The sequence below is a fragment of the Lactuca serriola genome, chromosome 4 (genome assembly GCF_051521515.1).
Source record: "Lactuca serriola cultivar US96UC23 chromosome 4, Lser_US96UC23_V15, whole genome shotgun sequence".
Classification (NCBI taxonomy): Eukaryota; Viridiplantae; Streptophyta; class Magnoliopsida; order Asterales; family Asteraceae; genus Lactuca; species Lactuca serriola.
The window spans coordinates 135,142,824-135,163,409 of NC_136411.1; positions in this window are offsets into that span (position 1 = coordinate 135,142,824).

The window sequence follows — 20,586 nt, forward strand, 5'->3', positions numbered from 1 at the left end:
AGTGTGCTATTACTGAAGGAATTAGAAGAGAGGGTCAGTTTGCATTTCCAAACCAGAGTCGAATGGAGCATCAGTTAGTAATTTTGAACTGACAGTTCTACTCGCCAAGTGCACAAAAACTACTCGGCGAGTACCTGAGTTACTACACGACGTTGTTCTGATACGAGATCTACTCGCCGAGTCCACGATACTACTCGCCGAGTAGGCTGCCAATTTTCGAATTCTAGAACTGCTTTGGGCACTTTCACTGCTACATTTACCTACTTTTTGGGAGGAATTGTCTCTGGAGATATTCTAAAGAAGCTTGTTCCTTTAAATTTTCGAGCTGTCAACCACACGAGATTTGATACCCAAGGCATGGATGCGCTGTTCCCATGCCAAAGTCAGCTGAAGTTGGAACCTTACATGAAGAGTATCAACCTATCGACTGCTACCCCAGGGGAGTTTGTTCCAATTCCCTCTTTATTCTCTTTTTATGTTTTTATCATATATAATATGCAATGAGGACATTGCATAAAATAAGTGTGGGGTAGGGGGTTGGTCACATAAATAGAAAATTTATAATCTTAATTTAGGCTAATTTTAAAAAATTAGTTGCATACCAAAAATGTTGCTTAGTACTTAATTTAGAAAATTTTGGTAAAAGTAAAATTAGGATTCCATGTTAGAATTATGTTGACAATTGCATGAAAACCCAAATGTTTAGTTGAGCCTATATACGCTCTAGTGCATTTGTGGCTTCCTTATTCCAGTGAAATCATGGGACAAAAACACGACCCTGCTCAGCCCGAGGGATGCAATATGTTTAGCAGCCTAAACCTGAAATGTATCCAGGAAGATTGTTATCGTTAGCCAATAAAGGTTGAGATTGAGCGCCCCTGCTTAAGCATGTAGGGATTTGAGTGAAAAAAAAAAGTGAGTTACATGTTAAAAAAAAGAGAGAGAATTACAAGAAAAGTTGAGGAATTTTTGGAGCATCAAAGTTAAGTATGAAATTAGAAGATCAAAATTCCAAAGATTCAAAAAGTTGAAGATACCAAAAATCAAACAACAAGGTGGTGAATACAAAGAGATCAAAGATTAAATTACCAAAGAAGAAATGAATTCAAAAGAGCTCCATAGTGGTATCAAAAAGTTGTAATTCTAGATTATGTATGCTTGGGTTGCTCAATTAAAAACACCTTGAGGGTAAGAGGTTTTCTGCGGATGGATTCGGAGGGTTGCATAAAATGAGCATAGTTCGGGATGAGTGGGCAAGTGTTTATGTGGATTGTGAGTATTTGGAGTATGGGAGGTCCTTAGGAAAAAAATTTAGACACAAATGCATGCATTGCGGTCTTGGCACAATGGCTGGGTTAGATTGGAGTTGTCATATGTGATTTTAATATGTTTAAAATTTATTTTTGCTTGGGGGCAAGCAAAACTCAAGTGTGGGGTATTTTGATATATGCATAATTAGTTAGTTATTTAGTATACATTTTTATTCATTTTTAACTAATTATGTGAATAATATGGACAAAAGGTACTTAATATTGTTTAAATTTTGTTTTCAATCCGAAAGATATGCTTGGGAGTGAAAGGGAGCAAGGGAAAGCAATTAAAGACTAAAGAATGAAGATTGAGGAACAAAAGTCCATCTACTCAGCGAGTACGCGCGCCTACTCGGCGAGTCCAGCTGAATATTCCAGAAGATAGCCACGACTCCTGATCTAAGACGGATAACAACGAGTCTACTCGGCGAGTTGGGTCTCCTACTCGCTGAGTACCCCCTGTTTTGAGATATCTATAAAAATCGAACCTTTATCCGAGGGAACACACTTTGGGTGATTTCGGAAGATCCTTCTGCGATTGAGAGCACTAGAAGACGCTGAGGAATTCTAATCTCCAACCTTTCGAAGAATTGAAGCAACTAGGTTAATCATTCCACTTAGCTTTAGGATTTGATGATGTCTAATCTAGTTGAACGTGTTTTTGTGTGTGATTTTACTGCAACTATGAACTAATTTCGTTTTTGTTTCTGTTTGGGGAATACCAAGGAACTCCTATGGTTTAATTCTTAGTTTTGATTAATTGTTTATTGGTGATCTATTAAATTAAGTTTGTTAAAGACCCTTATGCATTAATCGTGATTATTTTCTGTTAATTGGAAGACAATTAAGCTGCATGAACATCTCTTAGTTGTTAACCTCATATGTCTATGTGAACACCAATTCATATGCTTAGGAATAATGATTATGAAACTAAGATTAATAAGACAATAATTAGATTAATGTGTGAGCTTGTTTGAGAAACCATAAACAAGAGGTTAATTGATTTACTAAATTGATTCACCACTACAAATCTTATTTAATCCAAATCATTAATCTAGGGAATTAATTAGTTTAAACATTTGATCACCGCTTAAATTAGTTAATTGTCTAAGGGTTAGGAGTAATGAACATTAACCTAACCACTTTAATTGGTAGCCAATAACAATTAATCTATCATAAATACAAATAACCATAGGAGTGAATTGGTTGAACCTAAATAGAAACAAAAACGAAATTAGTTCATAGTTGCAGTAAAATCACACACAAAAACAAGTTCAACTAGATTAGACATCATCAGATCCTAAAGCTAAGTGGAATGATTAACCTAGTTGCTTCAATTCTTCGAAAGGTTGGAGATTAGAATTCCTAAGCGTCTTCCAGTGCTCTCAATCGCAGAAGGATCTTCCAAAATCGCCAAAAGTGTGTTCCCCTTGGATAAAGGTTCGATTTTTATAGATATCTCAAAACAGGGGGTACTCAGCGAGTAGCAGACCCCACTCGCCGAGTAGACTCGTTGTTATCCGTCTTAGATCAGGAGTCGTGGCTATCTTCTGGAATATTCAGCTGGACTCGCCGAGTAGGCGCGTGTACTCGCCGAGTAGATGGACTTTTGCTCCTCAATCTTCATTCTTTGGTCTTTAATTGCTTTCCCTTGCTCCCTTTCACTCCCAAACATATCTTTTGGACTGAAAACAAAATTTAAACAATATTAAGTACCTTTTGTCCATATTATTCACATAATTAGTTAAAAATGAATAAAAATGTATACTAAATAATTAACTAATTATGCACATATCAGGGGTGAAATAGTCCCCGAGGATCGGTTGTTAGGACCGATGGGTAGTCAGCACCCCAGAATGGCTTGACATGGGTACTCAGCACACCAGAACGGCTTGACACGGGTAGGTCGGCACCCCAGAATGGTCGTACCGGGTAGGTCGGGCAGCCCAGAATTTCCCGGCAATATGTATGATATGTGATTGTATGGTATGTGGTAAGATGGGGGAACTCACTAAGCTTCATGCTTACAGTTTTCAGTTTTGGTTTCAGGTACCTCTTCTTCTAAGGGGAAGGAGCCGGCACGGTAGCGGCACATCACACACACGCTTTGTATTCCGCACTATGAGATCTTCTTGGGGATTTGTACTCTGACATTATTATGTTTAACAAAATGGTTTCCAGACACGCAACATCTTTTATGAATTGATATGATCAGTGAATGTTTAATTTCTAATGTTTTGCAAAGTGTATGTTTTAAAAATGAAATTTTTGGCTCATATTTTTGGGACGTTACACCCGAACTTCATCGAACTGCCCCAGTAAGCTCACTAGAGCATATACTAGGATTTCCTAGGTTCCCAACCTCGCTCTGCCATTAGCTGCTGAGGACTCCTCATGATGCCAGCCTTCCACCTCCAGGAAATCGTCATATCCAATTAGTAGCTGACTCCCATCACCCAAGAGTTCCATAAAGCACCAAGCAAGCAACATTCGTGCAGGAGCACTCCGATCCAAAGAACTATCATAGAACATTCCACCCACATGTTGCGACTCGCGCTGTCCACATCCATCCATCCTCATTGTCGGCTGCCTCTATGCAAGCAAATTGTACACAGAACAGGAAACGAGTCCTAACCGTATATAATTTTTAAAACATACACTTATAAGTTACCAATACCAATTATCATTCTAATTCCAGCATGACATCCAGTATCCTCATGGCTACAAGCACCACATATCAAGACAACCTAATGCTGACTACTCAGCACTTGCATGCGAGTCTACCAGCTCATACAACATATAAAGGCATGTCTCCTAGCCCTAACTAGCATGTGATTCTCAGATTCATAAATGAAATCATAACAAATAACAATTGTGGGTATTCTGGGAAACTTACATGAGCTCGGTTGATTGCATGCACCACACCCTCTCTTGTCTTAGAAATCCTTTTCCTTGAAACATTTTCTTTTGAAAATTTTGAATGCTTTATAGATCCTCAGTTTGAGTCCAGACACACCCGAAGGTATCCTCGAATCCCTCGAACGAACGCTCTGATACCAACTTGTAACAACCCAAAAATCAAGGGTAAAAATTTCATTTTTAATATAGTTAAAAAAATTGATACCATTTATTCAAAACAATTCAATCATCATTAAGTAAAACATTTATCAGAGTTCATCCCAAAATCATTCATTGCGGAAATCATAGGTGTGTGCACTGCGATCAATCCGAGCTCTTCATTTCCAAAGCGATGATACCTGAAACCAAAACTATAAATCGTAAGCACAAAGCTTAGTGAGTCCCCCAGAACATACCCCACACACAATAAACATAACACATAACCTTTTAGCTATAAAAGCTATCTCTACCACATACCACATAACATATTAGCTATAAAAGCTACATATATCACATAAGCCATGCATACATAAACCTATAAGAATGCCATGGGCTACACCACATGGTCTTTACCTAGGACTGCCATGGGCTACCCCACATGGTCTTACATCCAATGCCATGGGCTACCCCACATGGTCTTGGTCTTACATCCAATGTCACGGGCTCCCCCCGGGTTCTTCCATGCAAGTATCACAACGACAACTAGCATAACACATAATATAATCGCTAGCATACCATTTAGCATAAAGCTAACTATCATAACACATATCTCTACTACAACTAGTGTACCACCTAACATAAAATGGGTCGGCCTTGGTGCCTTAGACCCATTGGCATGGTGAGAAGACTCACCTCGAATGCAGAAGCTTCCTGAACAAATCATTAGCTGCTGCCCCACCACTTACCCGAGCTGTCACTGCCAATCAATACACCTAATTAGCAATTGGGTCCCATACCATAATCCTTAATCCATGTATGGGGTAAAATGACCATTTTACCCCTGCCCAATATGATCCAAAACTAAGGGCCCAAACCTAAAACAAAAGCCCAATATGGGCGTACGCCTTCGCGCACTCGCGACCATGCACCCTATTACGTTGGGCGTAGCCACGCGCCTCTTATTTACATGCATGTCTCTTCCTGCCAACTTTTCCTATTATGGGACCATTAATGTCAATAACTTCAAGTCATCATAATTCCTACATTCTAAGTCTGTTTCCGACGGACCTTATATCCACAGAAAGGTAACGAGAAGCCCTACACTTCTATCAACTCATATCTTCCTGAACACCTTCCGAACAAAAGTCTATTTTCCACAAAAACCCGAATTGCCATTTTACCGAAATACCCCTAGGTTTCAAAAACACGAAACGAACTCCCGGATCACTTCTAATACATCACCTGCACCCAAAAGGGGCTAGATCTTACCTTGACAAGAGCCATATTATTTATAATGACCGAACTTCGACCCACCACCTCAGACTAGGAGTTAATTCGCAACAGAGCGTTACAACTTGTTACTGTTTATGTGTCGGGTTGAGCTAATATTCGAAGTTGGGATCTATTTAGATATCGCTCAAATTCAAATGTGACTGTAAAGATGTAAATTTAAATACAAAATTTTCATTTTTAAATTACAAAAATTCTCATAAAACATTCCACAAAATCCCAATCATAATATTAACAAAACACAATTCCATAATTATTTGATTAATAATCCAGGATCTTCCAAAGATAACTCTTTATCTTGTGTGTACAATCGAACCGTTGCCTTCCCGTGACCCTGAGAAGTACCTGAAACACATAACACATAACACGGTAAGCATGAAGCTTAGTGAGCTCCATAGTATACCACATACAACACATATTAGCCACTCAAGGCTATAACTCTATGAACCCTCTGGTCCTAACACTATGGACCCTACGGTCCTAACTCTGTGGACCCTCTGGCCCAAACTCGGTGGACCCTCTGGCCCAAACTCTGTGGACCCTCTGGTCCTAAGCTCGTTAGACCCTCCGGTCTGGTCTGCTTAAGCCTTCCGGCCTCATAAATCATTGGACCCTTCGGTGCGGTCTATAAACTCTGCATAGCATAAATCACAAAGCCATAATGCATAGCATGTCACATACAACAGGATAACAAAATACTCAATGTAAGCACATAAGACCTTCCGGTCACACGTAAGTACCACTCAAGGTTAAGTATAGTGAGAAGACTCACCTCGTATGGCGAACAGATCCTATAAATGCTGCTGCAACACTCCGGCTTCTATCACTAAGCCAAACCCACAAATAACCCCATTAGGATCTAAGACCAACCTTCTCATATTATGCTTAAACATGGTACACCAACCTGGTCCATAAATAACTCAAGTCCATCGGGCTCGACCATGGCCCAATTTTCCAAATAAGGCCAAAACCCTCATATGGGCTTTACCCCAAAGCCCATAAAAATATTCTAGACCATTTGACTGCTCTTGGATAGCCCAAACACCAAAGCCCAATAGGAAGGCTCAACACAAGGCCCAAGTAGAAATTACGGTTTTTCACATAAATTGACGATTACAGTTAAGTATTTCTCACTTAACCCATTAAGGTCTTAACCCATTAAGTCCATTATTCCACTAATATATCATATAAAAAAATTTTCATGAGTTTATCTTCAGTCCATTGGTCCAAACGTGGGTCCCCAATAGGCCCAAATCAACAAACCCAAAACTAGGGTTTTCTAAACCCTAATTAGGGTTTCTAGCCCAATCACGAGCCAACCCGGTCCAATATTAAGTAACTGGGCTAACTAGGGTTCCACTAGGTCAGCACCACCTACTACCACCTTAGGTAGTGGTGGTCAGTGGTGGCTCACGGTGGTGGTGGGGTTTTTCCGACCACAAAAACCACCATACAACCTCAATAATTCCTGAAAGCAACTATTTCACTCAAACACAACTCAAAAACACACCCACAACCACCTCTCATGGCAGCTGGCAGCGGTGTAGGGCGGCAGAAGGCAAAGATGGATGGCAGCCACCATCATGAGGTGGTGGCAGTGGGTTCTCGGCCTTAAATATACAAATTTCACACCACAATTACCGAAAGTAACCCTTACAACCGAACATGAGCTCAAACAGCCACCACACGACATCAGGCGTTGCTGGAAAAACGAAGGCAATAGCCCTCATGGCCATCGGCGGTGGCAGGCAATTTCAATGCCACAACCATACAATAGCGAGAGAGAAATGGGGAAGAATGGGTTGCGATGACTTACCCATCATACTCGAAGGCTCCTGACGTGCACAACGATGGCACAAGAGGTTTTATTCTCAATCCCCGACGGTTCCCCAGCAGCCTACGATGATCTGGCATCAGGCAATATGATTGTGCCCTTTGTCGGTGTTACACCGGCGACGTCGGAAGAATTCTCTTGCAAACGGCGCTGAGGGGTCTTCCAAGCATGGTGGTGGTGGCTGAACTCGTCTAGGGTTAGAAGGCAATGTAACAATGCGATAAAAGTGAGCACCGAGTGTAACTTTTGCATCTTGTACACGTTCAACCCCTCCTCCCCATATCTCCTTCAACTTTAATCCCATATTTTCCTTTTAACCCTTGATTCCATAAATTCATCACCATTAGGTCCAAAATTTACCAAATAACCCCTGCCCTCAGAAATCTTTACAAATTAAATCCAAAACTTACATAATTAACCCCCAAAACCCAAAATTATATCAATTTGCTTCCCAAAACCAACCCGCTAATTATTATTTATTTTAGGGCTATTATCCCTTAACAAATCTTTATCTACGTATTTATATAATTAAATGGGATGTTACAGTGGCCTCCATCACCATGTATAGCAGGTCGAAGGCACCAATGTAGACCCATGACCTGATATGTTAGAATACTCTTTGTCTGTGTGACACTAGTATATGTATGTGCTTGTATGCTTGTTGGATGGGTCCCGATGATTATCCTGTATGTTACTACTTGTCATGTAGTATGAATGTATGTGGGCGGGGCCTGTTTATGCGAGTTAGGGCAGGTCCTGGTATACTCATTGGGCGGGACCCCTTATGCAAGTTAATGCGGGGCCAGTTATACTCATTGGTCGGGGCCCGTTATGTGTTTTATGTTTGTTATGCGTTATTTTGGGGAACCCACTAAGCTTTATGCTTGAGGTTTCAATTTATGTTTCAGGTACTTTCGGTTCCAAGAGGAAGAGCTCGGGATGATAGCATCGCACACACCACATGGTTTCTGTTTTTGAGATATCACTCTAATTAATATGATGTTTAATACACTTATTTTCCTTTGGGTTGTATGGATAATCTTTTGGAATACTGTTTTATTAAATTAAAATTGGAATTTTTGGATGGTATTTTTGGGACTTTTCAAATTGGTATCAGAGCCTTAGTTTGAGGGATTTGGGTACACTCTCGAGTGTGTCTGAACTCAAACTGAGAACTTGGTATAGTTTTTCAAAAGAAATATATTTTAAGAAAAGGGTTTTTCTAAAAAAAGTACGGCTGTGGAGCATGCAATCAGCCGAGCTCAAGTAAGTTTTCCCAAAATACCCATACATGTTATCTGATATGCTTCGGTATGTGAATCCATGAAACACATGCTAGTTAGGGCTAAGGATCTGCTAAGATTTTGCATAATAGAATGCTAGGAGAGATGCCTTTGTACGCCTGTTGTATGAGCTTGTAGACTTGCATGCTACTACTAATCAGTCAGTGAAAGGATGGCCTGGTTAGGTGATGCTTGGTTATGATCACTTGATGCATAAATGTTGCTTGCTTTGTGCTTTTAGGAGTTCTAACTAGTTTAGCTAACTAGTAAGAGAATACACTAGGTTACATATTATGGGAACAAAATAATTTTAGAAGGTTAGGTTTTAACTCTATTGCGTAGCACTTGTCTGAGTCCAACCGTTATAGTGTGAGACCTTTCATTCGAAGAATTATATGGTTTTAGTAATATGTAATTGTATTCGTAAACTAGTTAGAGGTAGTTAAAAGGAGTTCCTTCTACAACTGATGGCGGAGAGTGGTGTGGAACACCCATAAAAATCATGCCAATTTAAAACTTTTTAAATCATCCAAAACCAATAATTATTACAAATTTGTTTTCAAAATGTTTTCGTGTCAGCGTATCCTAGAATCAAATCATAAAAATATGAGGTGTATGATCACACCTTAGCCTTCTTGCGATCATAAGAAGTACCTGAAACAAAATCAACAACTATAATCCCGAAGCATAGTGAGTTCCCCCAAAATACAAACGCCACACAATCATATTCATATCATAGCAAATAAACAGCATGCATAATGAGCCATCATTGTGGAACACCCATAAAAATCATGCCAATTTAAAACTTTTTAAATCATCAAAAACCAATAATTATTACAAATATGTTTTCAAAATGTTTTCGTGTCAGCGTATACTAGAATCAAATCATAGAAATATAAGGAGGCGTATGATCACACCTTAGCCTTCTTGCGATCATAAGAAGTACCTGAAACAAAATCAACAACTATAATCCCGAAGCTTAGTGAGTTTCCCCAAAATACAAACACCACACAATCATATTCATATCATAGCAAATAAACAGCATGCATAATGAGCCATCAGTCTATCTGGACCGCTCTTCGATCCATCTGCATGTCTGGACCGCCTCGCAGGGCCTTCAGCTTATCAGACCGCTCATCGGGCCTTTGGCATGACTAGTATGCCCTAATCGGGTCTGCAGTCTATCCGGTCCGCCCTGGGTAGGTTGGCTCAAGCACAAAGCATGACCGCCTTAACCCAACCCCCAATCAAACAATCATGTGCACATAAATATCATATGCTTCCTTGCATGTATATATAGTCATACAGATCTAACAAATCACTAACACGATATCATCCTATAACCAGGATACCGACCTAACTAGTCACTAACATAGCATCATCCTATATACCAGGATACTGACCTAACAGGTCACTAAGCATATCATCATGCAATAAACCCATATATAAATCCGAAAAGGGTCGGCATTGGTGCCTTAGATTCAGAAATCCCAACAAAGCCCATGTCAAACTGGCCCAAAAAGGCATCCAATACTGAAGCCCAAATCGTCAAAATCCCAACAAAGGGCATACGCGGGGCGTACTCCTCTCGTATGATGGGCGTACTTCCGTTTTCTGTTGACCACCATCCATGTGGTAGACTATGCTGGGCATACAGAAAGTACGTGGGGCGTACGCAAGGTTTCACCAAAACCCTAATAAGTGCTTAATGGCTTAAGCACTTATGCCCAAACTCCAGATCCATCGACTAAATATGCCTTAGAACCCTAAAGTCTTGAACTTTAAGACTTTGGACGTCCAAAAATTTCTTAATACATGGTCTTAATCCATTAAGACCTTTCTACTATATGCATGGGGCACTTTTAGCCATTGGGACATCATTTTTATCACTTGAGACCCTTTTGTAGGGTCTAAAAGGACATATCATCTCGTTTAAAACATAACATGCACCAACTTGGGACTTTTGGGAAAAGAAATGGTTTCATAAAGCTAGCATGGCAAGATCAACATCATACAAGCTTAAAGGTTAGAGCTTTTTACCTCCTGGAGCTTTTAGGGCACAAAGAAACCTAAGATCTACCAACTTATCTTCCTTCTCCAACTTCTTGATGCAACACTTTCTTCTCTAACTACTCAAAACACACACTTTTAACTCACACACTCAAGAAAGGTCGTTTGAATAGCACCCAAACCCTAAATATTAGCGTTTCCATCTGACGTGAGTACGCTTGGCATTCACAAGTGTATGCCCAGCGTACTAAGGAACACCTAGTACTCTCAGAGTACCTTATGTACGTTTAGCATACTCTTCGTGATCCTAAATTTGAACCTTTATCCCTAAGGCTTCACATGGCTCGACTCTTTCAACCCTAGGGACTACAAATGACAAATTAATAATAGAAGAGAGGATTCAGAAATACCTGCCAAATCTCTGGATGTTACAACTTTCTCCTACAGGAACTAGACTTCTTCCTCAAGGTCTGTTGTAGCAAATAGATTCGGATAATGTTTCCGCATCTCGGACTCTGGCTCGCAATTCCACTCAGATCCTTTCCGATGCCGCCAATGTACCTTTACCAGAGGTATCTTCTTGTTGTGCAGAAGCTTTATCTTCCTCTCTAATACAGCCACCGGCTGCTCCACATAATTTGGGCGCTCGTCAACTTGAATGTCATCAAACGACACTACCGCATCCTCGTCCAATATGCACTTCCGCGGCTGCGAAACGTGGAAAGTGTTATCAATCTGACGGAGCTCCTCCGGAAGATCCTGTCTATATGCCACCTTGCCAACCCTAGAAATAACCAGAAATGGTCAAATGTATCGAGGACCCAACTTCCCCCTCTTCCTAAAGCGGATCACACCCTTCCAGGGTGAGGCCTTCAGCAGTACCAAGTCGCCAACCTGAAACTCCAACTCAGATCGATGTCGCTTGGCGTAACTCTTCTGCCGACACTGAGTAGTCTGTAGCCGCTGTCTGATCTGCTGAATCCTCTCGGTAGTCTGCATGACTACCTATGTTCGTCCCATCACCCTGTGATAAATCTCACCCAAACAAACTCGGGTGTGACATCTCCATCCATACAAAAACTCATATGATGGATCACCAACATTAGAATGAAAGATGATATTGTAGGAGAACTATGCAAGATGCAGGTACGAGTCCCAGCTCCCACCGAAGTTAATAACGCAGGCTCTCAGCATATCCTCGAGAGTCAGTATGCCCCTCTCACTATGGTCATCTATCTGCAGATGATAGGTTGTACTAAAATGCAGTCGTGTGCCCAGTTCCTCGTGGAACTTCTGCCAAAAATAGGAGGTGAACCGAACATCGTGATCTGAGACAATAGAGACCGGTACCCCGTGCTCTCTCGTATCGCTAAAAAGTGGGCACTATTGGTCAATCGATCCACGATGACCCAAATAGCGTCGAATCCCCTAGCCGTCCTCGGTAGCTTGGTAATGAAATTCATCGATATCGGCTCCCATTTTCAAAAGGGAATCTCTAGAGGATGCAGTTGACCATGCGGCCTATGATGCTCGACCTTGACCGTCTGGCAGGTCAAGCACCTCTCAACGTACGATGTGATTTCCCTCTTCATGCCTGGCCACCAGTAACTCGATCGCAAATCCTGATACATCTTGGTGGCTCCCGGGTGAATAGGGAAGCGAGATTTATGAGCCTCCTCCAGAAGAATCTGTCTAACCCCACCAGATATCGGAACGCATACCTGGCCACAACGGGTCAGCAATCTCTGACTATCCTGCACAAACCTGGTGTTCTCACCTGTAATTCTCTCAAGCTTCCAATTCTCCTGTCGCATACCCTCAACCAGAGCTTCCATGATCAAGCTCTCGTAGTCATAATCCTTGACTATGTCCAGCCACCTACGCTGCCTCATGTTCAAGTTCGGCTGATCCATGATGTGTCTCATACTCTTGTGGTCCATGTATATGGTACAATGGAACCCATACGGGTAATGTCTCCAAATTTTGAGAGCGAATACCACCGCTCCCAACTCCAGATCATGAGTAGGGTATCTCGTCTTGTGCGGCTTCTGCTACCGTGATGCATATGCTATCACCCGTCCTCTCAACATATGGACTGCTCACAACCCGGTGATCGATGCATCACAAAATACTACAAAATCCTCGAATCCTTCCGGGAGTGTTAACACTGGCGCCTCGCAAAGTCACTGTCTCAGCATCTCGAATGTAGTCTGCAGCTCAGGGCCCCACCAGAAATCCACCCCCTTCCTCGTTAGACGAGTAATAGGTACCGCAATCTTGGAGAAATCTTGTATGAATCTCCAGTAGTACCCTGTAAATCCCAAAAAGCTCCTAATATCCGAGGGAGATTTCGGAACCTCCCACTACATAATGGCCTCGATCTTGGCCGGGTCGACCAAAATCCCCTCCAGCTTAACGAGATGTCCAAGGAACTAAACCTCTCGTAACCCAAACTCGCACTTTAAGAACTTGGCATAAAGTCGTTCTCGCCTCAAGACTCCTAATAGCTCCTGAAGATTCTCCTCGTGCTGCTCCCTAGTCTTGGAGTACACCAAGATATCATCAATGAACTCGATGACCGAGCTATTGATCATCGGTCTGCCGACCCAATTCATCAGGTCCATCAACATTGCTGGCGCATTGGTGAGCCTAAATGGCATCACCACAAACTCTTAATGTCGATAACGAGTCCGGAACGTTGTCTTCTCCACGTCCTCCTCCCTAACCCTGACCTGATGGTACCCGAACCTCAGGTCTATCTTGGAAAACCAAGATGCCCCCTACAACTGATCGAAAAGACCATATATCCTTGGTAGTGGATAATAGTTCTTCGCCATCAACTTGTTCAACTCCCGATACTCGACGCACATCCGGTGTGAACCATCATTCTTCATTATGAAGAGAATCGACGCTTCCCACGGAGAACTACTCGAACAAATGAACTACTTGCCCAAAAGTTCCTGCAAGTGTGGTTCCAATCAGTACAACGCCTTGGCGATAGGGGCCGCACCTAGCAGTAGGTTGATCCTAAACTTGACCTGCCTCTTCGAAGGCTCTCCGAGTAACTCCTTCAGAAACACATTAGCGAACTCTCTAACATCCGGAACATCAGAAACTGAAACCTGATCCTTAGCCCACTTATCCACCACATACGCTAAATAACCCGCACACCCGTGCTGAATATACTGTCGAGCCCTGGTGGCTGAGCAGAACCCTGAACCCAACCTGGTGCCCTCGCCGAAGATAACCAGCTCTCCCACACTTAGGGTTTGAACTACCACCTATTAACCCTCGTAGTCGATCATGGAACCGAAGCAACTAAGACAGACCATACCCACAATCACACATACATCCCCATGGGGATCAGAATAAAGTCTATCGGGAAAGATACCCTGAAGATCTCCAACATGCAACCCCGATCTTGGCGATAGAGACTCGCAACAAAAACTCTAGCTCTCCTACTGGCAAACCGACCTCCCTATTGAATGATTGAGAGACAAACGACCGACTCGACCCCGAGTCAAATAATACCAAAGCAGGTAAGGAGTTCACAAATAGTGTACCTAGCATGGTACAACACATATAAGCATAAAACAAATATAATCAGTAAGATAACGGATAGAAACATACCAACAATCACATCTGGTGCTAGCCTGACCTCCTCTACTGTAAGCTGGAAGGCGCGTCCTTGAGACCTAGGGGGCCTAGCTCTACCCTAACTCCCGTCAGTAATCGTCAGTGTAGCCGGTGTTGGAGCCTGTATCGGCCTGGCATCAAGTTGCGGACAATTGGTCTTCATGTGACCAACCTGATGGCAGTGGTAGCAGATCCTCATATCATGTATTGGGGCTGGCTATCGGCAATCGCTCGCAAAGTGCCCCTCATCACCACATTTGCGTCACGCACTACCAGATCTACAAACCCCCGAGTGACCCTTCCCGTACTTGTCGCAAGTGTGGCCCTACTGGCCTCCCAACCTAGAATGAGTGGTCTTAGACCGCTTTGACGCTGGCTGCGACTCCACTGGGCCTGCCTCTGCTCCCGTAACTATAACTTGATCTCAAGCTCACGCCAGCTAGCGGCCTCCTGTAACTCCAGCAATGTATCACAACGTTGGGTGGCAACAAACCAATGCATGTCAGTCTTGAGCATGCTCAGATAACGTGTCAACTGAGCCTGCTCAGAAGCAAACTCCAGTCAAAACATTGCCTTCTTAGTGAACATATAGGTGATCTTCATCACCGTGTCCACACCCTTCCTCAAATCTAGAAACTCATGTGCCAGTTGCTCGCGCTCAACCCGTGCAATGTAGTGAGCGCAGAGCATATCCCTGAAATGCTCCCAAGTAACTGCAGCTCTATGATCATCAGTGTAGGACCCTATCATCAACCTCTACCAGTCCTTTGCCCCGGACCTCAACAAGTTCAGGGCACATCTGACCTTCTTGTCAACAGGACATGATCATTTTAAGAAACATCCATCCACATCGGATAGCCACCTCATGTCTTTAATCAGGTCCTGAATCCCCTCAAAAGTCGGGGGCTTCGTGTTATCGAAGTCTCGGTACTGAAAATCCCGACTGGCTCCTCCCCTTGCCGCCGTTACAGCTGTTTAAGCTGTTGCGGCAACCATCTCAACAATGGCTCCATAGCGCACATGAAAGTACTCAACCATGGCGGTCTTAACAGATCCAAACATCTCCGGCAACTATGTCCGGAACAGAGTAGCAACATCATCATGCAGGATCTCTTAAATCCTGACATTCAGCTCATCCGGTCTCATCTGACAAATAACCTCGGGCACTGCCGGACCCTCCTGACCGCCATCTCCTAATCCTTACCCGGATCCAGTCACAAATCGTCTAGTAACCACCGTGCTGAAAATATACCAAGAAGATATCATACATTCCATATAATAATTCGGGAACCAACTGCCAACAAAGCCCTAGGGGTTATGACTTCCTTGCTATGTGTATAGGTCATGTGCTTTCAATAGTACAGGCCCATACTACCTTCCACACCTACCCATACTTGTCTCAAGTATCATCACAACGCCCTAAAAATATATGTAAGCATGGAACCTACTCAATTTTCACTCCTAGAAGAAGGCTATATATCTCATAACTAGCCTACTGACCCCGCACAACCCACCCATGAAACTTCCACCAACCCTGCAGCACTCATGTATTCTAGCCATACATAACGCTGGACCCTATAGACTTTCAAATACGTAATCCTAACCTAAGCCCTTCATCAAAAAAGATTAGGAAATAAGGCCAAACCAAACATTCTCAAGCTATAAGATCTGAATTATGTACATCTGTGATGCATACACTAAGCAACTGCAGTAATGATGTCAATTTCATATAAGGAAAAACCCTAGGCAATCAGGCATCGTATAATCATGAAATTATATCATGCAATTCCTAAAGATCCCTAGCCTAGTACTATCATGTTGTTCTAACACATCTCAAAATCAAATAATCTTTAAGGTATTTTGACGTCTACTTACTGGCTCTGGCTGATCGTACACTTGCATCCTCCTTTAGTATTTTGAAAACCATTTGAAAAATCATTTTAAAATCTTGTCCTTAGTTTGAGAATGGATACACATGAGTGTTTCCTCCATTACTTACTAAAACCAAGGCTCTAATAATAACTTGTAAGACCCATAAAAATCATACCAATTTAAAACTTTTTAAATCATTCAAAACCAATAATTATTACAAATTTGTTTTCAAAATGTTTTTGTGCCAGAGTATCCCGTAATCAAATCATAAAAATATAAGGCGGTACACAATCACACCTTCGGCTTCCCGCGATCTTAAGAAGTACCAGAAACAAGATCAACAACTGTAAGCCCGAAGCTTACTGAGTTCCCCTAAAATACCAATGTCATACAATCATAATCATATCATAGCAAATTAACAGAATGCATAATGCGCCATCAACTTGACTGGACCAGCTCGCAGGGCCATCAGTCCATCTGGACCGCTCTCCGAGCCATTGACACGTCTGGACCGCCTCTCATGGCCTTTAGCTTATCCGGACCGCTCGTCGGACCTTTGGCCTAACTCGTATGCCCTAATCGGGTCTGCGGTCTATCCGGTCCCCCCTGGGTGTGTTTGTGTAAGCACAAAGCATGACCGCCTCAACCCAACCCCCAATCAAACAATCATGTGCACATAAATATCATATTCTAGCTAGCATGTACAGATACTCATACAGATCTTAGATATCATAAACACAGTTTCATCGTATAACGAGGATACCCACCTAACTAGTCACTAACATAGCTTCATCCTATATACCTAGATACCGACCTAACAGGTCACTAAGCATATCATCATGCAATAAACCCAGATACAAATTGGAAAGGGTCGGCATTGGTGCCTTAGACCCTGTTGATATAGTGAGAAGAACTCACCTGACAAGTAATGCTGAACTGGACTGAAAGTCTCCGACCGATGTCTCACCAAAAAATCCTGAACTACCAAAAATAACATGAATCTTGAATAAGGGTCCACATAGTCCATTTTTCCTTTTCTCTAATTTGGGCCAAGGCCTAATATCAAATTCATTATCCAAAAGTCCATATCCATAAGGCCTATTATTAGCCTAATTTTCCCAATTGGGCCCCAACTCCCAAATCGGGCCTCATTTTAAGATCTGATACCACTAATAGACCAAAACACATTTATTCAGAAAGCCGAGAAAGGCCCATGTCAAACTGGCCCAAAAAGGCACCCAATACCGAAGCCCAAATCGTCAAAAGCCCAATAGAGGGCGTACGAGGGCGTACTCCTCAGGTTTCCATTTTACATTGACCACAATCGGGTTGTATGACTCAGTACCCAGGGCATACAGAAATTATGTAGGTCGTATGGAAGGTTTCACCAAACCCCTATTAAGTGCTTATTAGCTTAAGCGCTTAAGCAAGAACTCCAGATCCATCAACCAAATGTGCCTTAGAACCATAAAGTCTTGAACTCTAACACTTTGGACGTCCAGAAAGTTCTTAATACATGGTATTAATCCATTAAGACCTTTCTACTACATGCATGGGGCACTTTTAGCCATTGGGACATCATTTTTATCGCTTAGGACCCTTTTGTAGGGTCTAAAAGGACAACTTATCTCATTCAAAACATAACATCCGCCAACTTGGGACTTTTGGGACAAGAAATGGTTTCATAAAGCTAGCATGGCAAGATCGACATCATAAAATATTAAAGCTTGGAGCTTTTTACCTCCTAGAGCTTCTAGAGCACAAAGAAACCTAAGATCTACAAGCTTGTCTTCCTTCTCCAAATTCATGATGCAACAGGTATCGCCCGTAGAACCATGCTAGTCAAATTAGAGGCAGTAAGGGTTGAAAATGACTTTTCGGCAAAATATTATCTAGAACAAATAATCTTAACCAAGTTGTAGTATATGTTACAAGGTTTCCGTACATATAAAGAACGCCGATATCCGAGTTATAATGAAGAAGTTATGACCAGTTGAACTTTCGCGACGGAACCGGCATGGCACCGGGAAGCATAAATTTTGAATTTACGATAGAGCGAGTTTTAGCCTTAGCGATATAAACGAAACTCATAGAGTATGTTAAACTAAGAACATCGAGAAAAAGAACACCCAAATCTGACTTCATATGAAGAAGTTATAATTTTTCAAAGTTTCGGATTAGGGGTGTACAGCCCGAAAATCGAATATTAGATCGAGTGCTTTTTAGCCGACACAACCTAAACGAGAATTAAAGATCTCGCTAAGAGTATCGTAACGAGAAAAAGATGGGCGAAAATGGACGTCGGATGAAGAAGTTATGAGGATTTAATGAACCAATCCTGTCCTGGTCTGTTAATAATATAAAATTTAAAATCGAGTAAAAATTAGCCAACGGAGTCTAAACGAAAGTTGTAGAGTGCGTTCCCACCTTCGCGTGGATATAAAGAACGTCGAAAACAGAGACTGTACGGAAAAGTTACGAATTTTTAAAGTTGAGTGTGCAATTTGCGAAGCCTAATAAGAACTTGGTGACGTGGCGCGTTGTGGGCCGTCCATCGCTGATCACAGGACGCTTCAGATTCGGACACGCCTCCCTTCGCTACACCCCGCATCCGAGGTTGGTACGCCCAGCATACCTTCGCGCCTTATCCATCCGACGAAGATGCGAGACAGCTGGCTGCGAGCTAGCATCCATATCCGATGACTACGCCCCGCGTAGCCGAGGTCTACGCCCAGCGTAACTGAGGCTGTAGAGGCTATAAATAGATGCGAGGGTCTCCGGATTTTTCACACCATTTCTCATTCTCTCTCTAAAATCTTTCTCTCTCCAAGGGTTTTAACCCTCCCCTAAGCCTTGGTGATCACCTAGCACCCTAAGGAAGCCCCGAGGCTCCCGGAGTCCCGAGAAAAAAGGGTCTTTTGGTTTCGGAATTGCTGCTCCGAGCAAAGCCCGGTTTTCTTTAAAAAGGGTCTTTAGGTCCGTAAAATAATTATTTGGGCTATTATTATGAGTTATATTGAGTGTTATTTAACGCTTATATAATAATAGTAATAGTCAGACTATTAATTTGTCGCGGTTATCGTTAGACTAAACCCTAGTGGTATAGATACTAGGTTTTATTGAAGGAAATTGTTTTGAGAGTATCGAAGCGTTGTCTGAGTGTTGAGTCACCACCTTTCAGGTGAGTGGATAGTTACTTTCATCTTACACATAGATATGAAGTATTTTATATAAATTACATGCTATGTGTGCATATTATCTGAATACTTGCTGTCTATGCTAGTTGAACGGTTTTATACACATTTTAAATGATTTGAACTGTATATCTATTTTATATCTATGAAAATATTGAGATAAAACACGGGTAGATATAATAGATGGAATATGAGTTGGACGATGAGTTGAGAGGTGTTATAGACCACGAGGTGAGGCTGAGAGGTGAACGATGTGGGAAGCCATTTCCCAAACGATGGCCCCGTCATTCAGCAGAGTATGGATAACAACCACGGACTATTCTAGATAGTCTAGTGGAACACTAGCTGGCTCGTAACCTGTAGGTGTTGTGAACGATGTGTTCACCCGGTGTACTCTAAACCTAGGTGATCATGCAGACTTGATGCCTAAACCCTGGTGATCATGCAGACTTGATGCCTAAACCCTGGTGATCATGCATACTTGATACCTAAACCTTGGTGATCATGCAGACTTGATGCCTAAACCCTGGCGACTATGCAGACTTAGTGCCCGTTGTGTAAACCGTGGCAACGATGGACTTCGTGCGGATTCCTTAGGACGATCCTTAGGAATGAGTAAATGAGAAATAGCTGATTCTTAGGGTAGATCCTTAATAATAAAGAAGATAACGTGGTTGGGTAATTGGGTTGATTGCTTGAACGTAATACTTATATTAATGTGGGTTGAAAACCCTATGTACTCACCAGGTTTCCCAACCTGACCCACTTAGTTTATTTATGTCACAGGTGTTGTTATGAAGTCACATTACACTGAGAGATTAAATAGATGTAGATCACATGTGAGTTATGTTTATGCTTATGTTTCTGTATTGACGATGACATCCCAAACGTTTTAAAATAAATAAAATACGTTTCTTAGAAAATGTTTTGATAACGTATTTATCATGTTTTCCTAGGAACAAATTCCGCAACATTTTTATGAAAATAAGTACTCTGATTTTTATAAAGCATAAACAAAATCGGTCTTTTCTGGCCGTGAAAATGGGGATGTCACAATTGGTATCAGATCATTAGTTTAAGCGAACTAGGAATATGGATTT